The 19542-nt window shown below is 38.0% G+C and overlaps 1 protein-coding gene across 4 annotated transcripts in view; it reads right to left on the bottom strand.

Annotated features, from left to right (window-relative positions):
* The window catches only part of b3gat1a (beta-1,3-glucuronyltransferase 1 (glucuronosyltransferase P) a), an 85453-nt gene that overhangs the window by 17581 nt on the left and 48330 nt on the right, over positions 1 to 19542 (bottom strand). For all 4 annotated transcript variants that reach the window (XM_058079419.2, XM_058079421.2, XM_058079420.2 and 1 more), the window contains one exon: positions 1939 to 2070. The gene's annotated coding sequence lies outside the window, so the exon portion shown is untranslated. The remainder of the gene's footprint in view (positions 1 to 1938; positions 2071 to 19542) is intronic.

Genomic DNA, 19542 nt, shown 5'->3' with positions numbered 1-19542 from the left:
CATGGTTATTTTTTGTTAGCTGAATAACTATTGTGTTAGCATATCTTACATCGATTCAGCCTGTTCTCTATTCTTTTATTGTTAGAACTTGCCTTCCAAGAAGACGTAATGTCTGTTTTGGTCAAGTAGTTTGGAAAATAAATTACCTGCAAAAAATGTGACTTATACTCCAGTGACTTATGTATGTTTTTTCTACCTAATTATGCATTTATGGCCTTGTGTGACTTATACTCTGGAGCGACTTATAATCCAGAAAATATGGTAGTTTTACGTGAGACTCACCTACACTACTACTCAAAAGTTTGGGATCACCTGCAAATTTCTTTGTTTTCTAAAGAAAAACACATTTTCATGCATTTCACAAACATTTTTTTCCCATTTTACAAACATTTTTATCCATTTCACAAACAATTAAAATTAATTTTCAAAGAACGATACATTTTTGCATAGAGGCCTACCATCAACAACTGTCAGTCCTCTGCTTCAAATAAATGATTAGAAAAGCCATCTAAAAATCTAAACTAAAACTAAAATCTCTTACCATGCTGTTAACTACTCCCTTCAGAGAGCAGCACAAACTGGGTCTAACAAGGACAGAAAAACGCTGCACAACTGTGCAAGAGAGTGTGTAGTTTAAGACAAAGATGCCTCACAGCTGCACTAAATAGTAGCCATCAAACACCAGTGTCAGTATCAACAGTGAAGCGGCGACTTCAGGATGCTGGACTTCATAGCAGGACTGCCAAGAAAAAGCCATATCTCTGACTGGACAAAAACATTTCCAAGTCATCCCAAACTTTGGAGTGGTAGTGTACGTGTGGACAGGGCTTGAGTGCCCGACTTTGGCAAAAGATACATCTTAATAATAACTTTTACTTTGATACAAATATTTTTCGCTTTTGTGACAACTGAACACGGCGGTTCTCATGGCTGGGGCTCATAAACGCTCCACAGTGAGTGGAAAAGCATAAAGGAGTGTAGTGTGCAGAAGGTTACACATTGAAGGGAAATTTTAACGAATGCACACACGTGCACACAGACGGTTCAGTTCCAAATAGTTGATGGTGTTATATTTATTTGCTTAGAAATAGAATATTATTTAGATGTACATAAAACAGCCAAGTTATGCTTGAAATGTATGTTTTCACATTAACATTTTGTTACAGAAACGTACCCATGTTCTACTGCTGATTACTAAAGAACAGAAAAAAGCTTTTTTTCCCTGATGAACGATGAGAGTCTAATCTTTCTATTGGTATGTTCCATGTTTATATAGCCCGAGAACCTAATAATCTATGAGCCTTGAAAGATCAGTCAAAATCCTCTAAAATGGTCTTTTGAAAAATGTCTGGTAGCGTATCAGTTAAAAAGTAATTTTTTTTATCATAAGCCTAATTATTATCAGCCCACGGCGTGCCTGCTCCCCACTAGTTTGTCCCGCAATACAACATTTGGACACCCTCTTCATCATAATGTGAGGACATGCTCTTTGTCCTTTCCTCCTTGTTGTGTCCTCTTCCTGAGCAACCTCTTTGGCAAAAGGCCAGCATATTTTTTTTTTCCATGTCGTTTCTCATCTCCAAGGCAGAGATAACCTTCATGTCCTCACTGAGCCATCAGGGACATTTTCTAACACTTGGCAAAGCTTCTCATGAGAAAATCGGACGGGACAGGAGGTTCTGACAAACTGCTGGTGGTGAGTGTGGCTTCTTATAAACAGGAAGATGGCTTCAGTGTTATTTGGATTCATATTGTCTTAACACTATACTGTTAGAAGGAAGTGATTTCTTGATTTTTCTCAAGCTGCTGCACCCTGAAGTCATCTGATAGCCCTCAACGCTTAAATTTTTTTTTTTTTTGCACGGGGTTAGAAGAAGAGGGTGAATTTGTTTTGTCCATAAATTACGAGTCAATGCTATGCAGAATTGTGACACTTACCCACAGTCAGAACTGGATCATGGTATCACTGGTGATGCACAGCTGGGATGTTGGGTGAGCTATGTAGCGGCGACGTTCTCCATCATTCCTTCTTTTCTGCCTTCATGCTGACAGGCCACTTCTTGTCCACATCTGTAGAATAAAAGATATTGTAAAAGACACCGGAATACAGGGAAAATGTTTCTGGAACAAAAGTAGTGACATTTTAATGAAGAAAAAGTAAGTCAGAAGTGTAGATTGACTTTAGGTTTCACGATACAGTATTGGGTCAAAATAGAAAATGTATACAAAGTGTTTGTAAAATGTAAAATGTAAAAAACTGTTTATGTTACATAAACAGTGGACATTCAGCTACATTTTTCATGTAGCTGAATAACCATTGTGTGTGTTTTTTATAGGTGACATAGTTGAACTTTATTTAAATTTAATTTAATTTAATTTAATTTAATTTAATTTAATTTAATTTAATTTAATTTAATTTAATTTAATTTAATTTAATTTAATTTAATTTAATTTAATTTAAAAACATACTTATCATAAAACAGATTAATAAATATAATTTTTTTAGAAAACACACACTATTTTGAAGCTAAATTATCCAGTATATGTTGGGAAATACATTTATTTCAGTAGCACGGCATCCTTGCAGAAAAAACAAAAAGGAATGTAATTTTTCATGCATGCTTTGAATGGGAAAAAGTAGCGCCATTTGTTGTTTGTTGTTGTTTGTCTGCTATATGGTATACCGTATTTTCCGGACTACAAGTCACACTTTTTTTCATAGGTTGGCTGTTCCTGCGACTTATCCTCCAGAGCGACTTACTAATGAAAAAACTGTTTATGTTACATAAACACTGGACACCTGGACAAACACTGGACATTTTTCGTGTAGCTGAATAAACATTGTGTTATCATATCTTACACATTTCTAGCATGTTTTCTATTCTTTTATTAATGTTAGAACTTGTCTTCCAAGATGACGTAATGTCTGTTTTGGTCAAGTAGTTAGTAAAATAAACTACCCACAAAAAATACGACTTATACTCCAATGCGACTTGTGTATGTTTTTTATACCTAAGTATGCATTTTTGGCCTTGTGGGACTTAATCGCATGTACGGCTGCTAATACAAGTTCACCATTTTATAAGGCTAATAGATGATTAGAAAAGCCATCTAAAAATCTAAACTAAAACTAAATGGTGCGGCTTTTGAGCTTTGTGGTTCGACCCCAGAATGCAGAGATGAGAACCCAAATGCAGGTAAAATATATTTATTAATGCTATGCAGCAGGATGGTGCAGTAGCATGGCAAACTCAAACACAAGACAATGAACCGACAAAGGAAGACGCACCGGCTGAACTAAATACAATGAACAAATTGCTAACAGGTGTTAGACTGACAGGTGTTAGATTGTGACAGACTGGACAAAAACATTTCCAAGTTATCCCAAACTTTGGAGCGGTTGTGTATGTATGTTTTTACTACCTAATTATGCATTTTTGGCCTTGTGCGACTTCTACTCCGGAGCGATTTATAGTGCAGAAAATACGGCATTTAACTGAAATGGCCGATCCTACCAACGAGTGATTTAAAATGAAAAGTCTTGAAACTTGCCAGGGGTACCCAAACTTTTTCATACCACTGTACCTGTCCATAGAAATTAAAAGCATTAAAAAGGATCAATAAGCTGAAGTAACAAGGGTGGTTTCCCATGTACGGACAATGAATGGAGAGCCTTAATAAAAGAGCGAGGCTTGGCGCCTCCAGTGCAGCTTGTCAAATAAGTGGAGCATCATGCAGTAACACGAGGATGTGACAGGAGAATAAAGATGTGATGAAAAAGAAGGTGCGTTAAAACAAGGAACAGATACAATTGCTGCCAGTCACATCATATTGCTCACAATAAACATTGTGAGAAAACACAAAGAACCTGCGAACATCTCACGCCGCTGACACATCAATGCAGCTCTTTTCATAAAAATACAACGGCAGCTGAAGTCGAAGCTGCTGTGCAGACAATAAACTGCACCTCGCTTTGTTCCTGAACCAAATATCTTTTTATCTGTCCATCTGGACATTCCACCCCTGCCCAATTCCTGCTCCCGTGATTAACATATTGTTCAAAACAAACAAGTTCATTCATTCAGATATTCCCAATGGATAAAATCCAAAAGTTTAGTCTACACCATCACTGATGATAATGGTGTTCTACCTCCTTATGGTGAGATGAAGCATAGGCACGCTCCATCTTACTATTTGCATGTTTAAAAATGAATAAAAACTACAAAAATGTTTTAAAAATGAACAATAAAATGAAAAAAAAACTAACATAAATGGACAAAAATGTAATATAACATATAAAAATGTAATCTATAATACAAAAAGAAATAAAAATATATGTATACATATATGTTAAATGTATAATAGCTCAATTTATTAATACAAAAAATCAAACAAGATATGACAATAACATATATATATATATATACATATATACATATATATAACAATGGCATACATAATGGTTGTATACAGCAGAATGGTATATACACAATATTTTTAATATATTCAATATAACTATCAATTATATATATTATTAAAATATGAATATATATGCCATTTGTAATAAAAATAACCAACATACAAATAAAAATATATTTCATATATCGAAAGTCACAACAACTCAATTTGTAATTGTTAAACCTCAATTAAAAAGTACAGTCAATAAAATCTTTATAAAATATAACATAATAACATTAAACATTAAAAATATAGTCAATCAAAAGAATTTTGTCCGGTCCTAGTCCTCCTCAAATGTGATTTTCTCATGGACAAAATTATGACATCAAGAAAATCTCTGCATATTCAAACTTCAATAGCACCGCCAAGAATAGATTCTCACTTGGAGTTCAATGAGAGGTTGCCCTCATGCTAGTTATGTGTTATGTACTCCATCAGTCCAATTCACACCTGCCTGCAGGCCCCTCAAAATATGATCATCTCTTCCACTGCTATTTTTAGCAGCGCGGTAAAAGCGTGTACTGTATGAAGACCGAGAGGCACACAAGATACGCTACTCCTTAAGCCAAAGTATTTCTTCCTCATAATTGTAAAAAAAAAAGGAAATAGGATTATGCAAAAATGAAATGTCTGAAATCTAACACTCGCTTTTTGCTGGACCACTTGGCCCAATTACTGCAACTTTTCAAGCTTGATTTAGGCTATCTATATTTTTTTCCACTCAAGAAATCTTGAATAAGCCATTAGCTGTGAGGATTGGCTGTGATTGATGGCCCGAGTCCATGCCCGGGATCAGGCTGCCTCAGCAATGATAAAAGATTTAAGAGCGCCAAAGCCTCAGGCAGCTTGTTCTCTACCGATAACCACGGGGGAGAGTGCAGTCTGCCCTCAACTTATTCTGACTAATTTATGGTGCTCTCGCTCAGTCAGGGCACACTTGAAGATGCTGGACTTGAGAGCTGGACACGGAACCCTCGGGTGGGCCGTCCAGAGTCAGGGAGACCGGCACCAGACAAATAAAGTTGTCGTTGCTCAGCTCTGATCACAAATGCCATCTTGGGGGAGGGATGTGGGATGCAAAAGCAGTGGTAAGTTATTTTACTTTGATGAACCAAAGACCCTTTAACCCTTAAGAGATCCTTGAAATTTGTCCTTGAAAATGAAATAAAATAAAATAAAATAAAATTAGAAAATCTATTACAGGTGTCATAGTTTAAATTGTAGTTTACTTTAGTTTACTTTAGTTTACTTTAGTTTACTTTAGTTTACTTTAGTTTACTTTAGTTTACTTTCGTAACATACTTATCATAAAATAAAATATCATAAAATACAGATTAAATTATCCAGTATATGTAAGCACATTTATTTCAGTAGCACGGCATCCTTGCAAGGAAAACAAAATGATGTGTCTTTTTTCATGCATGCTTTGAATGGGAAAAATAGCGCCATCAATTGGAAAAATATAAAATATTTTAAATAGAATTCCAGCAGTCCAATGTGAAATTTCAACATTAGGATTATGTTAGTTTGTGAAGAAAAATGACATTTTTTCATTGTTTTTCAATGGGATATTTTTGGTCACTAGGAACAAAGGTGCCATTTTTGTGTGCCATTCCAAAATAATGAGAAAATGCAAAAAGTGAATATACTATTTTGTTAAATAAATGGCTTTGCATCAATACTCCTTCACAGTGTCTCTCCTTGGCGGCTCGGTATAAATTAAAACATGTCTTAGGATCCTTTGTGAGCCACGGGCATAATAAACAACATCAATCATGAAGCAGAGGAAAAAACACGGGAGCGAATCGATACATAAAAACCTCAAGTGAGTCTGTGGAAATGATTCATGAACGCAAACAGTTCAACCATCCAATCAAGGAGCAGGATACTGTTTACATTATTAATCTCCGAAACACGCTGAGGATGGACTGTGATGTGTTTCACCGAGCACAGGCTTATAAGGCTTTGGTGCAAGGTCAAAGGTTGCCACATTCATTAGCTAATTGAAGGCTGCTTCCTGTGTTCGTCCCTCCTCTGTAACGTCCCCCAGTATCGCCACTGATTTCTTCTAATGAGGGGGTCGGGAGCATGGACCTCTGTGATAAGACACTCCCCACTGTCACAAGTCCTCCAATTATATGCCCTCGGGAAAAGAAAATAAATATAATTATGAATCTGATCATTGCCAATTAATCCTGATGGGGCTTTTGATGTCGACGCTGTTCAGGAAGTCAAAGTTTTTCTGTTGGTCACTTGGGGTTAAATAACAAGGGAAGCCGTCCTTAACTCAATCAGTCTCGGCCATGATAGACCATTTTGTGTTCAATGGCTACATAAAAATGGACTCCCGTCTTTCATCAGGAAAAACAAGTTTGTTTCGACCTTTTTCCGTTCTTTAGTCAGTCAGTAGAACATACTAGGCAAGTTTCAGCACAGTATCAGTTCTGTTGTCTCAACATTTCAAGCATAACTTTCATTCAATCATCTGTATTTTTGTATTTTCTGTATTTTTGTTTTTGCCTTTGATGTTATTTTAAAAAAAACATTTTCTCAAAAAACATGTCAAACAGTCCGGCAACTAATTCATTCATTTTCTATCGCTTATCCTCACGATGGTTGTGGGCAGTGCTGGGGCCTATCCCAGCTGTGCAGGGTACACCCTGGACTGGTGGCCAGCCAATCACAGGGCACATATAGACAAACAACCATTCACACTCACATTCATACCGATGGACAATTTGGAGTTGCCAATTAACCTAGCATGTTTTTGGAATGTGGGAGGAGTACCCGGAGAAAACCCACGCATGCACGGGGAGAACATGCAAACTCCACACAGAGATGGCCGAGGGTGGGATTGAACCCTGGTCTCCTAGCTGTGAGGTCTGCGCGCTAACCACTTGTCCGCCGTGCAGGCTCTTTCCTACATGTATTCCCTTAAAATTGTGACTTTTTTCTCATTAGAATTCCATTTTTTTCCCAGATGTTTCCTTTTTTTCCCTTTTTTTTTCTTGTTCACTGATATCTTTTGTCTATATGTGCCCTGTGATTGGCTGGCCACCAGTCCAGGGTGTACCCCTTCTCTCACCGGAAGACAGCTGGGATAGGCTCCAGCACCCCCGCGATCCTCATGAGGATAAGAAGTAGAAAGTCAATAAATGAATATTTAATATTCAGGAGGCACGGCGGTCGAGTGGTTAGCGCGCAGACCTCACAGCTAGGAGACCAGGGTTCAATTCCACCCTCGGCCATCTCTGAGTGGAGTTTGCATGTTCTCCCTGTGCATGCGTGGGTACTCCGGTTTCCTCCCACATTCCAAAAACATGCTAGGTTAATTGTCCATAGGTATGAATGTGAGTGTGAATGGTTGTTTGTCTATATGTGCCCTGTGATTGGCTGGCGACCAGTCCAGGGCGTACCCCACCTCTTGCCCAGCTGGGACAAGAGGGGCAGCTGGGATAGGCTCCAGCGCCCCCACGACCCTCATGAGGAAAAGCGGTAGAAAATGAATGAATGAATGAATGTATTTAATATTCTTTTGAAAAAGCAGGACAGTGTGGATTATTGTATGTTTATAACAGTAAAAAAAATAAATGTTGCTGTAAAAGTTGCATAATAAGGTTGCTTTCGTCAAACTAAGACCGTGGGACTACCTACACCCACCTTGATGAAAATGCAAATGGCTTCCAGGGTTAGCTATTGCTTAGTGACTCATTTGTACACGGCGCTCTGAGCGACGCGCCGTCATGTCCCAGACAGGAAGAGAACAGTGACTGGAGGCTTTAGCTTATGCATGGGCGCCCAGAATTTGGTGCTACACCCCTGGCTGCTAACAACGTGCTAACAAGGACAAAATAGACATCCTGTGTGAAACAATTGGGTGTCAAGGAAATGTAGCTGCTTATGCAAAGAGGCCGATATGTGACAGCATGTGTGTGTGTGTGTGTGTGTGTGTGTGTGTGTGGGCTTGAACAATTACTGCAGCTGCCAGTTAGTCCTTTTCTGGTGTTTACTTTATGACATAATTACTGCCGGTGTTACGTCATGTAAGTGTCATGTCCTGCTATGGCACGCTGTCATTAACTTGGAAGAGCTGTGACTCATTTGAATCCAGTGATAATTAGTGGATACATCGTTATTATTATTATTAGTAGTAGTAGCGGCCTCCTGTTAAAATGTTAAACTGTTTCATTCCTTAGCGCTGACATTTGGGGACGCCTGCTAAAATGTCAGCGTGGTAAGAGAACCGCCAAGTCAGCAAAGGTGCATCGCAACGAGACATCTTTGACATTTCAAAGTGAGCCTTTTGTCATTTGCGACTCGCTTCCTCATCATTTACGATTATTGCCAGTACGGTCGGACTGGCATCATGCCACAGCGTCCATAAGCAGCTCCGCAAAAAATGCCCCAAACACAGCATTCTTATTCCAACACGCTGCTATCAAACACAAGTCAGCGGTGTCGTGCTGTGGCACTTTGTCGCAGCTGTCATACAGCTTCAAGAGGCTTTTTTTTTTTTTTTTTACTTAAATTGGTCTCTTCGAAAAATAAAGAGCTCTCGCTGCACAAATACTCACGACAGGTGTCATTTCATTGCAAAGCGACCCTGGGAAAATATGCATTGGTTTTATGACAGGGAAGAAAAAGGTCTGTAAGCTTGCTTCTACTGTGTTTACTCAAGTACTGCCGGTACTCTTCAAAACTCTTTGACTCATTCCAATGTATACTGCCTGCCTGGCGTTGCGTAATGGACAATGTACAAGACAGTATGTCATTATCTCAGCTATCAACTACATCCAGCCATCCATTTTTCTTTATAGCGATTGTCCTTATTACGGGTTACGGGTGAGCTGGAGCCTAACCAATACTTCAGGTGAGTGTTTGCGAGCAAATCACAGAGCACATATACCATAGACACAAAACCATTCCCACTCACATTAACACCTACGATGTGGACCATTTAGAATCATTTATTTAGACTGAAAACCCACACAGACCAGAGTACACTACTGATCAAAAGTTTGGGATGACTTGGAAATGTTTTTGTCCAGTCTGAGATATGACTTTTTCTTGGCAGTCCTGCTATGAAGTCCAGCATCCTGAAGTCGCTTCACTGTTGATACTGACACTGGTGTTTGATGGCTACTATTTAGTGCAGCTGTGAGGCATCTTTGTCTTAAACTACACACTCTCTTGCACAGTTGTGCAGCGTTTTTCTGTCCTTGTTAGACCCAGTTTGTGCTGCTCTCTGAAGGGAGTAGTTAACAGCATGGTAAGAGATTTTAGTTTTAGTTTAGATTTTTAGATGGCTTTTCTAATCATCTATTAGCCTTATAAAATGATGAACTTGGATTAGCAGCCATACCAGGAGATTGATGCAGAGGACTGACAGTTGTTGATAATAGGCCTCTATGCAAAAATGGAGATCCTTCTTTGAAAATTAATTGTGTGTGAAATGGATAAAAATGTTTGTGAAATGGAATTTTTTTTTGTGAAAATGTGTTTTTCTTTGGATCCCAAACTTTTGACCAATAGTGTATATAGTACAAAAATATATATTTACCAGAATAAAGACATATGTAACATGGGCAGTGGTTCGCATGTAGGCCACTAAGAATCCACTGGGCCAGACCCAGTTTGTGCCAGTTGAAACCAATGCAATTTGCTGTGTCGCCTAGTATCACCAATAAGGTGCCTAGTGGCATGCAGTGGCTCAAACTGCCTCCCAACTGGCTTGTGTTGGCCCGTAACGGCGGCAAAAATTGAATTTGGCGGCAAGAAAATTTCAAAATGTTTAAAATCTTGCATCAAGCAATCGGCGGCAAGTGTCCACCAAGTGCAACCAAATGTCACAAACAATCCGCCTATTGGAATCCACTGGAATGCAATGGCGTGAGCAGAGTTGCGCCAATGATGCTAGGAGTCCACTGAGCCGGTGGTGCCAGTTGGTGCCAGTTCGCACCAAAGATTATGTGATTGGCACATAATGGCTCGCTGTGGCTTATAAAACTGTATACTCATTTTATCAGGCCAAAAAGTCACATTTCCAGAAACAACTGAAATTTAAGTCCTAATATTGAAAATAATTAATGTACAACAATAAAGTTATAATAATACGAGACAAATATGAAGAAAACGAGAGACAATACAAGATTGCAGTGGAAAGATTAGTAATGTATGACTGAAACGTTGTAATTTCATTACGTTATTATGTTCCTTACTTCCCAGTGGTCCCGAATGCATCACTATTCCCGCCGTGTTCCCTGAAGGGCTTATCAATTTCGCTACACTGATAATAAAATAACATCGATTTTATTCTGAAAAGAAAATGTCATAGATAGGTTGCCAGGCAACAAGCAAGACTAAAAATGAAAAAGATCCTTTGGTACTTAGTGAAGTTTCCAGCAAACGGGGACACCTTCCCATTTGTTGTGTTTGCGTTGGCGCCAACTTTGCAGCCAGCTCACATAGTCTCATTTTTCTCTATCATGTACTGTAGTGTGTTATTTCTGCTAGTCTTCTCTCTGTGGTGATGCACACACACACACACACACACACACATTACTGGTGGACTGTAAGTGTGATCAATAGCCCGTATAGGCTGAAGCAAACCTACTGTATCCATCACTGCACTGCGCCACAGGACCCCGGTACGAGTGTGGCGGATGGTCCACCCAATATCTACAATATAACAAGGCCCCTCGGGTCTGCCATGTAACATGTGGAAATGGCTGCAATTAGGCCATGCTGCTGCAAAGAGCACGGGGAGGGCGGGAGGTTTGAATGGTGACAAAGTAAGAGGGATGGTCCTGCAACATCCTCCTCCTGAAAAGAAAAGCCTTACTGATGAATTTTGACTGCAATCTTGGAAAATTATTTTAAAAAATGTAATGTATAAAATAATGATGTAATAATCTCTCACATATTACATATTAGGCCCTCATATATTTGGGCCACATTGGGAAAAAAAGAGATTTTGAGAATACAGTTGTAAAATTACAAGAATAAAATTGTACATTTACAAGAATAGTTCAACATTTAGGAAAAAAAGTCATACACAGTAATTGTAAATTTACAAAAAATAAACTCATTAATTTATGAGAAAAAGTCAGAATATTAAAAAAATAAAGTCAGAAATGTACAAGAAAAGTATTTGGAAATTGATGAAAGAAAAAGTAGTTCAATATTGAGAATAAAGTGGTAAATGTACAAGATTAAAGTTGTACATTTACACTACTGCTGAAAAGTTTGGGATCACTTATAAATATCTTGGTTTTCCAAAGAAAAACACATTTTCATGCATTTCACAAACAATTTTTTCCATTTCACAAACATTTTTAACCATTTCACAAACAATTAAAATGAATTTTCAAAGAAGGATGTACATTTTTGCATAGAGGCCTACTATCAACAACTGTCAGTCCTCTGCATCAATCTTAAATATGCTTAAATATGTCTATATCTCGATGGTTAAGTATATCTTCAAGTGTATTTTTTATACATGCATAACTGATTAATTATTCAAAATATATATATTGATATCACTAATATATTGATTAATTTGTGAATCATTGCCTTGCCAAAGTATCAGCATTGGTATTGGTGATCACCAATATACATACACTACCGCTCAAAAGTTTGCAAATTTCTTTGTTTTCCAAAGAAAAACAGATGTTTATGCATTTCACAAACAATTTTATCCATTTCACAAACAATTACAATGAATCAAATGATTTTCAAAGAAGGATCTCCATTTTTGCATAGAGGCCTACTATCAACAACTGTCAGTCCTCTGCATCAATCTCCTGGTATGGCTGCTAATCCAAGTTCATCATTTTATAAGGCTAATAGATGATTAGAAAAGCCATCTAAAAATCTAAACTAAAACTAAAATCTCTTACCATGCTGTTAACTACTCCCTTGAGAGAGCAGCACAAACTGGGTCTAACAAGGACAGAAAAACGCTGCACAACTGTGCAAGAGAGTGTGTAGTTTAAGACAAAGATGCCTCACAGCTGCACTAAATAGTAGCCATCAAACACCAGTGTCAGTATCAACAGTGAAGCGGCGACTTCAGGATGCTGGACTTCATAGCAGGACTGCCAAGAAAAAGCCATAATTGTGCGATGATTCAGATAAATACCCTTGAGTTAGCGAAATTTTAAGCCAATCTGCTCCATATGTCCGAAATAATAGTGTCAACAACACAATAAGTGTGCATGTTTCATGCTAGTGTTAGCATGTACGAAGAAAAATGTGAAAAAATTAGGACCCCCATCTGCCATCTGCGGTTTATAGATGACACGTCAAAATCTTTGACTTTGACAAATGTGTCTCTGAAGTTTCACTGGACCCTCTGGCCCTTTGACCTTTCATGCAGCGCAATGATTTCTAGATGGATGGACGACAACACACACACACACACATTTGGAAAGGTCACTGGCATTCATCTAGCAGTAATCTTACAGTAATGTTTACTCTATTATGAGCTTCACAGTTGTTTTTAATCCCTTTTACAGCGCATAATGATATTTTCATTTGTAAGCCTTAGATTGCTAGTTAATAATAATGTGCAATCAATTCCCCAAAACCATTTATTTGGGTCATGTTGGTTTTATTATTCAAATGCTCAACTTTGTATTATGTGCTTCCATCTTGTGTGCGGTGTGTGTTTATTATGGTAACTGTGCCGTGCAGTTTCTCAGTGGGTTTGGCTTACAAGAAAAAAAACAAAACAGAAAACAGGTTGTTGTGCACTGAATAATTCAGCGGGGGGCTGGGGAAACGTTTCTCACGATAACAATGCGATTGCAAACAGTTGCGTCAGGACACAATGCTTTTTACTTTGTCTCTGGACATAAGAATACAGAATCTAAGGCCACAAACTTGGAAGCTTGAAGCCAACATTAAGAACTCCTCAGAGCATATGGCGTCCCTCAGCCTTTAACTGCAGCGGCTGGCTGAAAAAGACTAATTATGCTACTGTGCAGCATAATTATTCAAATAAAACATAACAGAAAATATCCGAAATAACTCAAGAAAAAACAACACAGAGCAGAATGCATGTCGACAACTTGATTCAATAACATTGGTTTACAAGCAAAATGCTAAGTAGTATCATAACGCAAATGCTAAAGCTACAAAATAAAAGCAATGGAAGGAATACAATCCCTGTATGTTTTAATTAAAGTCCTCATCTTCTGTATGTTAATCGAACATGCCGGGTTCCCTCTCATCATTGTCGGAGTCAGTCTTGTTGTCAGGCGGCTGTTTAGCAATGATGCCCGAGTGTAACTCGCCTGTCGCGAGTGTATCGCACCAGTCAGAGGAGCACAGAAAAGAGAAATATGCAAATATGACATGATTATCGGGCAAAACTTTTTTGTTTTGCTTTTTTTTTGGGGGGGGGGTGTCAGCAGTTGGATTTCGCTAACCATTAGCGAAACAAACACTGCGAAACAAAAAAATGTGCATTGCTGGGACTGAATCTGCGCCTTCTGCTTTAAAAGGCAGCAGCTGTACCATTACATTACCAGGTGTTAATGGTGGCAGATCACTTGCACAAAATGCCCCCCCCCCCCATGGATCTTGGGGCCCAATGCACAGCTCTTCTGGCCAGTTGGTTTTGTTTCGGCCTGCAACTAATGATTATTTTCTTCATCAATTAATCGTATAAACTGTTAGGTCCAAAATGAACCGAATCAATATGAATCAAGCACAAACAGTGAGTGGTTCGGTCCGAAACATATCCGAAAATAGGTCTGCTTTCATGTACGACAGAGGGAATTTTTTTTTAAATCGCGTTTGAGATGCTGAAACAAGAGGATATTAAAAAAATAATTAACTGATTTGCAACGTATTTGTTGATTAATTTGAATAATCAATGAATCTTTATAGCTGTAGTTCTGTTGCTGCTGTATCGTGGTAATAAATGACCATGTGGTTATCGCTCGGTGATAATGATATTGGATACAGCTTTGTGCTGGCGCTCATTAGATGCCTAATGCCGTGGTGGTGAGTGTGCATCACATGCAATAATTGAACCCCTCGCGTGTAATTCCACGTGTAATACGAGCGATTCCACAGCTAATGCTGTGGAATTGAAATAACACAATAGCGCCTGTGGTTCATTCATGAAAAAAGAGCTTACAAGAGAAGAGCAAGTGTTTTTTTTATGCATTAAAAGCACAACCCTGCATCAGTGTCGATTGATGATCGTCCTACTTTGCAGGCGTAAGGAGAAATTACAATGGGCGCTTCTTTTTTTTGGGGGGGGGGGGGGGGGGTAGGCAGCAAATGTGCAGTCTTGCTTAATAATTTATGTAAAGACTTCTTGTAGAAAAACCTCAGTCCCGGGCATGTTTATTATCAGCCAGGCCGAGCGAGAGACGCTGGAACAGAAGGGGAAAATGCTCTTACTGTGAATAATAATGCCTGGCGGTGGGATGTAGAAAATCACAGCCTATTCTTAATATGATGTGCAGCCTAAGGTCAGGATATACGACATGCAATCTATTCTAAACATACAATGCCCCAATCTGCATAGCTCCCTATTTGGGAGATTAGAATGCTGCAATGGTGATAAAGACAAGCAGATAAACAGCATTGCCTGCATCTCTTTGTGTTTGCCTCCAATTGATGGTTATAGGTTTAACTGCTATTTAACTATGCTAACTAAAAAGTGGCCGAAGTAGCATAAGCATGCTTTTACTGCATGTAAATATGCAGGTAGTATCTACTATAACATAAAACAACAACTTATACAAATTGTATTGGTGATATACACTACCGCTCAAAAGTTTGAGATGACTTGGAAATGTTTTTGTCCAGTCTGAGATATGGCTTTTTCTTGGCAGTCCTGCTATGAAGTCCAGCATCCTGAAGCCGCATCGTTTTTCTGTCCTTGTTAGACCCAGTTTGTGCTGCTCTCTGAAGGGAGTAGTTAACAGCATGGTAAGAGATTTTAGTTTTAGTTTAGATTTTTAGATGGCTTTTCTAATCATCTATTAGCCTTATAAAATGATGAACTTGGATTAGCAGCCATACCAGGAGATTGATGCAGAGGACTGGCAGTTGTTGATAGTAGGCCTCTATGCAAAAATCCTTCTTTGAAAATTCATTTTAATTGTTTGTGAAATGGATAAAAAATTTTGTGAAATAGAAAAAATTGTTTGTGAAATGCATGAAAACTTGTTTTTTCTTTGGAAAACAAAGACATTTGCAAGTGATCCCAAACTTTTGAGGGGTAGTGTAAATGTACGACTTTAATCTTGTACATTTACCACTTTATTCTCAATATTTAACTACTTTTTTTTCATCAATTTCCGATTACTTTTCTTGTACATTTCTGACTTTATTCTTTTAATATTCTGACTTTTTCTCGTAAATTAATGAGTTTATTTTTGTAAATTTACAATGACCATGTATGAGTTTTTTGTGAAATGGGAAAAATTGTTTGGCCACTCTACCATCCAGGCCTGATTGGTGGATTGCTGCAGAGATGGTTGTCCTTCTGGAAGGCTCTCCTCTCTCCACAGAGGAACGCTGGAGCTCTGACAGAGTGACCATCGGGGCTTTGGTCACCTCCCTAACTAAGGCCCTTCTTCCCCGATCGCTCAGTTTAGAAGGCCGGCCAGCTCTAGGAAGAGTCCTGGTGGTTCCAAACGTCTTCCATTTACGAATAATGGAGGCCACTGTGCTCATTGGGACCTTCAAAGCAGCAGAAATTTTTCTGTATCCTTCCCCAGATTTGTGCCTCAAGACAATCCTGTCTCGCAGGTCTACAGACAGTTCTTTTGACTTCATGCTTGGTGTTTGTGCTCTGACATGCACAGTCAACTGTGGGACCTTATATAGACAGTTATTATATTTCCAAATCATGTCCAATCAACTGAATTTACTGCAGGTGGACTCCAATTAAGCTGTAGAAAGATCTCAAGGATGATCAGTGGAAAAAAGATGCACCTGAGCTCAATTTTGAGCTTCATGGCAAAGGCTGTGAATACTTATGTAAATGTGATTTTTTTGTTTTCTATTTTTAATAAATTCAAAAAAAGTAAAAAAAAAAACTTTTTCACATTGTCATAATGGAGTATTTTGTGTAGAATTTTGAGGTAAGAGATTAATTTAATTCAGTTTGGAATGAGGCTGTAACATGACAAAATGTAGAAAAAGTGAAGCGCTGTGAATACTTTCCGGATTACTTACGGACTGTATGTCCGTAATACCTTTATAGTATACAAGAAGTACCTAAAAGTAAGAGATGGCATGAACTGTGACACCGGAAGAAAGCCATTTCTGGAAAAGGCACAATGACAGTACTAAATGGAGGAGATAAGTCCATGAAATATAATAAACTATAGCAATTAAAAACATCCCTTTCACTCAAAATGTGGCCAGGGTATGAATCATTTGGGTACTGCTGTGTAGAGAAGGTGTTATTGAGAATGAATGGTTCAACTGAAGTCAGCTGGGATAGACTCCAGCTTCCATGCGACCCTGAACAAGATAAGCGCCGTAGAAAAGGAACGGATGTATTTATCTAGCAGTGTTTTTAGTCATGCTACCAGGCGCCACTTAATTGAGTGACAGCTTTACAGAGACCGCCAGAAGGAAGAGGCAAGTCTCATTTGCATGTGTGTGTGTGCGAGTGTGCATGTGTCTGTGTGTGTAAGTGTTCATGTTTCCCACGCCAGGCATGCAATGATGACTGTCTATAAATCTGTGATGAGAGGAAGCTTCTTTACTGATTAGCAAGCGCTAATTCAACTCCCGCCATATAAAAGTGAGGCGGGGAGGATAATGATGACATAACATATGCTCTTTGCTCTGGTAAGAGAGACGGTAAATAAAACGCATCATGGCCGTGTTCCACCGGCACGGAAGCTGCATACATCACACTGCTGGTATTAACCAATGTAATACAAAACGAGATTGTGTTGCTGTAAACGTGTTGCGGTGCTCAGGGAGCTGAGTGGGGAGCGGAGAGGAAGTGGAGGAAGAGGAAGTAGTTCAGAGTTGAGTTTTGAGTTTGTGTGGGTTACAGCCCGGGTTGGGGATTATTGTGCCTGTTGTAAAATAAATCGAATCTGCAATAAAATCCTGTTGTTTTGGCAAGCCAGTGTGGTGCTTGTTTGACTTAAATTTATGACTTTATTCTTCTACATTTAAGACTTTTTTCTTGTAATTACATTGTTTTCATAAATTCACCATTATTTTATTTTTTAATTTTTATTCTAATAATATTCTGACTTTTTCCCCATTAATTCATAACTTTAGTCTTGGAAATTTACAACTTTATTCTAGTACATTCACAATTTGTTGTTCTCATAAATCTATGACTTTATTCACATAAATGTACGACTTTAATCTTGTACATTTACTACGTTATTCTCATAAATGTTTTTTTCATTAATTTTCAATTACATTTCTTTTAATTTCTGATTTTATTCTTTTAATAATCTGACTGTTTCTCATGAATTCAAGTTTATTTTTGTAAATGTACAACTTTATTCTAGTGCATTCACAACTTGTAGTTCTCATGAATCTATGACTTTATTCACATAAATGTACGACTTTAATTTTGTGCATCTACCACGTTATTCTCATGAAATTAATTTTTTTTTTCTTGCAATTTTCCACAATTTTACTTGTACATTTCTGACTTTATTCTAAATATTATTCTGACTTTTATCTCATTAATTCATAACTGTATTCTTGTAAATGTACAACTTTATTCTAGTACATTCACAACTTGTTGTTCTCATAAATCTATGACTTTATTCACATAGACTACCGCTCAAAAGTTTGGGATCACTTGCAAATGTCTTTGTTTTCCAAAGAAAAACAAATTTTCATGCATTTCACGAACATTTCTTTCATTTTCACAAACATTTTTATCCATTTCACAAACAATTAAAATGAATCAGATGATTTTCAAAGAAGGATGTACATTTTTGCATAGAGGCCTACTATCAACAACTGTCAGTCCTCTGCATCAATCTCCTGGTATGGCTGCTAATCCAAGTTCATTTTATAAGGCTAATAGATGATTAGAAAAGTCATCTAAAAATCTAAACCAAAACTAAAATCTCTTACCATGCTGTTAACTACTCCCTTCAGAGAGCAGCACAAACTGGGTCTAACAAGGACAGAAAAATGCTGCACAACTGTACAAGAGAGTGTGTAGTTTAAGACAAAGATCCCTCACAGCTGCACTAAATAGTAGCCATCAAACACCAGTGTCAGTATCAACAGTGAAGCGGCGACTTCAGGATGCTGGACTTCATAGCAGGACTGCCAAGAAAAAGCCATATCTCAGACTGGACAAAAACATTTCCAAGTCCTCCCAAACTTTGGAGCAGTAGTGTATGTGTAAGTCTATATTACGTCTTATTTTCTGATATTATGTCTACTATATTGGGTAATGAGAGTGTAAAGGTGACTGTGTTTTGTGACCAGAGGGTTCCCATTATGTTAAAAACCGTATGAAGTAGGTCATAAACACTTTAATAAATAAGGAACCTTACTTCCGAACTTCCCAGAAATTCATTTATCACGGTCGGGTCTGGAACAAATGATTTCCTATAAACGAGGGATCACCATATATTTTTCTGAGTAGGCTCCAGTTTGTAGTAAGCGATCAGTGATTAATAGGTAGAACACTGTCAAATACATCATCTTCTGGCAAATCATTCAGAATGACTCATGTTCTTTGCCTTAAATTCATTAATATCAATCTTGAACGTCCTGGGAAGCTCAAACTAATCTGAATCAGTCTGCTATTTGTTATACAGTATGACTCAAGCTTCTTTGGAGAAAAGTAATCCCCAGCTGACCCCCCTCCACCACCCTCACCTCACCCCAATATCTCTTGAGCTCTCCATTTGCATAATATAATGCATGGAAAATGAATTTAAGGTACGGTGCCGAGCTCTGTTATCTCGCACCACTGCAGAGCATGGTGGCTTCTTATGTAAGTCCAACAGATCTGTGTGCAAACATGATTGCCCCCTTCCTGATTTCATATTTTTTTTGTTTGTCACATGTAAATATTTCAAATCATCAAACAAATGTATTTATTATATT

Source organism: Doryrhamphus excisus, linkage group LG8 (genome assembly GCF_037039965.1).
Source record: "Doryrhamphus excisus strain RoL-2023G ecotype Guam linkage group LG8, RoL_Dexc_Guam_v1.1, whole genome shotgun sequence".
NCBI lineage: Eukaryota > Metazoa > Chordata > Actinopteri > Syngnathiformes > Syngnathidae > Doryrhamphus > Doryrhamphus excisus.
Note: the sequence above shows the minus strand (reverse complement) of the source record. Positions and strands in the feature narration are given on the sequence as shown.